Genomic DNA, 3,958 nt, shown 5'->3' on the forward strand with positions numbered 1-3,958 from the left:
AAATGTCAGCAAATGATTTGGTGTGTGATAAAAATGAATATGAGTGTCTAAATATCATGAAAATATGCATAAAGCCAAATTCAGACTTTAAGGATGAACGTCTGAGTCAGCCCAACAATGTCCATTTTGTAGATGGCCCATGTTTCAAAGGTGACACATTAAAAACAGCACATGCTGTGCTCCGTATACATTATGTTGTCAAAGCTCCATGGCTTTCAGAAGTTACCTTAGCCCATAATTCGAAACTGATTGTCCTTACCATAACATGCAGTACATCTGCTCAAATGAGAGTCACTGTTGTCATGGGAGAGAGAAATGCTAATTCAGTTGCACAAATTTGTGTTCTGTTAGCATGTACATTCTATGGAATCTTCACAGATGAATTAAAAGAGACTCAAGAAAATGTTTTTGAAGCAGCACAACAGGGTTGTATCAGAACTGTTTTTGAGAAAAATGACAGCTGCAAAGTGGCAAAAGTGTTATTGCAAAGACTGATGACCATGTATAAATTGCCAGTTTATCTGAAATCAGATCATAATTTGGTCTCACAGATAATGAGTGCAGAACAACAGATTGGACTAGGAATGGATTGCAGCTTTCTGCCTGAAATGTCAAGCATAATAAAGCAACACAATGGCAGCACAGAGTTATCTTTTGCAAAAGACTGTGTTTCAGCAACACCAAAGTGGCTTGAAAATGCACATGCAAATGCACTTGTGGAAAACACTGATGAGAACACTAGCCATTGCTGTGTAGGTCTGGTTGATGTACAATGTGCAATTTCTCACCAGATTGCAGCTGCTACACAAGATCTGCATAATGGATGGTTCAACGACTTTGATCTGTGGTGAAACATCTGAATCTGATCAAAGTGAATATAAGAGTGAAAGGCATTGGTTGAAAAAGTGCAAGAGATTGATGGTGCTCCGTCAGAGTTGCTCAGCACCTAAGTAGTCCAATTTGCATTGAAAAGGTAGAGAATGCCACACTGTATGAGCCATTCTGATGGCAAGCTGATGACAAAGAGAAAAGAAATGCTGAAACTGTCCTGTTTCATTTTCCTTTTTTATTATTTTAGTTACTTATTTTAAAGGAGACTAACTGTTCCAAGAAGCTACTTAGAGAACTCTGCACTAAAACATTTGAGGTTGGCTATATATGATCTGATTACAGCTAGACTTGTGATTGCCTTAGAAATAGAAGTAAAATTGTTATATGCTCAGCTTTTGCAATTTAAAAAAAAATGTCACTTTGAAATTAAATATGTGTGATAAATTATACATCATTTGATTATGATTTGATATCATCAGAAGGGTGGATTGATGGAGCAGATTTTATCTGCTGTCAGGCATTTTTTTATTTTATGGTGCTTCAGACAGACTGCATTTAAATTGCTACGCACATTTTGGTGCAAGTTAAAAACATGGCACATGAAAAACATGAAAGTGAGACCTATTCAGTCTGAAATGCTTTTGCTGAATTAACATGTGTTTTGGAGTGTAGAGAAAAGTGGCCTTTTTAGCTTTGAAGATTAATAGAATGTATTTCTCTCTTCCCAGCTCATTCCTTGTTCTCTAAATACACTATTTCTGTCTTAAAAGACTTTGACTTGTTGCATTTTTTGATAAACATTTTCAGTTAATAACACCTCTTTTTATAATGTGTGTGAATTAATAATGCACCAAACACTACACAGGGGGCTAAATGCTTTTTGCATGAAAAGCTATCTAAAACACTAAAGCATGTTGGTGTGTGTGTTGTATTAACTGTGTGCGCTATATTAACTGTGTGTGCTTTTAAATTTTACACTAAAGCATAAAAATGCTATGTTGCACATTGCACATTTATTTTGCATGTTGTCATAAATAATAGAAAAGCTTCTTTATAATAATAGCTTGGCTAGGTAAACATTTATAAGGGGTATTAGTTGAGAAACATAATGGGCTGATTTACATGAAATTAATATTTTCTTTGTGTTTGTTTTATTTTTGGGCCTACCAATAAATGGCTGCCTGTGAATCCAGCAAGGCTATGACTTGCATTTTCAGAAAAGAGTGCATGCGCAGACTGTGGCAGCTTTCCTCAAACCACAAAGAAGTCAAGGACATCTTGAACTGTACATTCTTGTGATTGTGCCAATGTACTAGTTTGATCAAATATCCGTCCTGCTGCGCTGTGACAGGAAGGAAGGAAAACTATAGAAACACTTTCCCTAGCAATTTTTGCAAACTTATAAAATGTATTTAATATGTATGCTTCTTTTGTTAAAACTGGTATAGTCAGGATTTTAGAAAAAGTCAGGAGAGTGAGACCTCATGCCATCATGACTGACCAATCATGTACAGGTTTTCCTGAAGATGCTACATTTTTGTGTAGACTGCCAAGAATTAGAGTATAAATAATTACCTCTCTGGAGGGGCTCTGACTTCTAGGCTCATATGGCTTTTTGCTCAGAGGACTTTCTTAGCTCAGCTGGCTTCTTGCTCATTTTGGCTTAGGCTGTGCTTCATTCTATGGGTTAGGTACGAGATTGTCACGGGTGCAGCCTTGGGCATCCGAGGAGAGTCAGGTGGGGGGGTCCCTGGTGATTTTTTTTCCAAAAGGCAGGCATGTCATATATTGGCACTGCAGGCCACATTCCTTTGAGGTTCTGTGAAGGGTGGACTGTCTCACTCCCTGCTTGCTCTTTCTGACACAGACAGATGCAGAAGAGCAGCAACAGATAATAAGGCTTTTTAGATTAAATGCTAAACTTTAAGTTTATGGTTTGACTAATTAATTGAAGATGTATTTGTCTTATGCATGTATTACTCTTTATGGGAGATTTTTGCCAACTATTTAATTATTGATTAGCTTTGCAAGACTATTTTTCTTATACACTCTTTAAGAGTTTTGACTGAAAATTTGCGCCACATTTTCTTTCCTATATGTAATGCTTATATGCAGACTGTAATGTGTTCTGTATTAATGCTATTTTTCCTGTTTTCCAAATTCTGTAACCTGATTGATATTTTACTAATGAATAAAAGGGCCAGAGAAAAACTTAACTTTTAACTAGAAAATAAAACCCTTTAAAAATACTCAACAACTCTCTTTATTTGCTGGAATAATAATTGCATTTTCGACTGTTCATGATTATTTAAAATCTCCTGAAGGTAATACATGGTGTGAAGGGCCAACACCTTTTTCAGTGGTAAATTAGAGGTAGCATGAGGGTTTTTCATTGAGAAATTACCAGAAGAAGTTACCGCTCCATCAGTTTTTGGTAATCAGAGGATGGTTATTATTGATTAGTTTGGTGATTAATGATCATTGATTTCACCATCAACTACTCAACTAATGGATCATTGACCTTAAGAGGGAAGTAAAATAATTACCCAAGTTAGATAAATATCCAAGTCCTGATTCCTGACTCCAATGCTCAGAAACTGAAGACTGGCAAAGCAGTACTGGAAGTTGATGTAAGAAGTGGTGTGAGTATCAATAGGGTTGGGAAATGTTGTTAATATGCTAGCATTTATTTTTAAGGTGTTGAAAATATTAAGGTTTTTTTACTTTTTGTGACATTTTGCTCATTTTGAATTGATGGTGTTTTTGATTATATTGGTAATTTCATAGGATATAATTTTTGGGTTATTGATTACATGTTTGAACTCTTTATGTTAAGTTAGTGTCTTGTTCTATATGTTCTGAACACGCAGGTATGCACACCTGTAAAATCCTGGGAAGGAATAGCGGGTGATAAATGGAAGCCACACTGCACTGAGGTTACTCGTCTGTTGGAATAACACTGAGAAGCTAGGTAGGGCTGGCTTTGTTAAATTACGGACTATTTTCTGTGTGAGTGATTGATAGCAAAGAGTTCGCTGGTGAAACTTTGGTCTGATATCACCTAGAAAGGGTCACACTAACGGAGTAGCAGGTTCTTCTGAGCTTGATTGATAGCAAAAGGGTTCAC

The sequence above is a fragment of the Lissotriton vulgaris genome, unplaced genomic scaffold (genome assembly GCF_964263255.1).
Source record: "Lissotriton vulgaris unplaced genomic scaffold, aLisVul1.2 SCAFFOLD_2041, whole genome shotgun sequence".
In the NCBI taxonomy this organism is placed as follows: Eukaryota; Metazoa; Chordata; class Amphibia; order Caudata; family Salamandridae; genus Lissotriton; species Lissotriton vulgaris.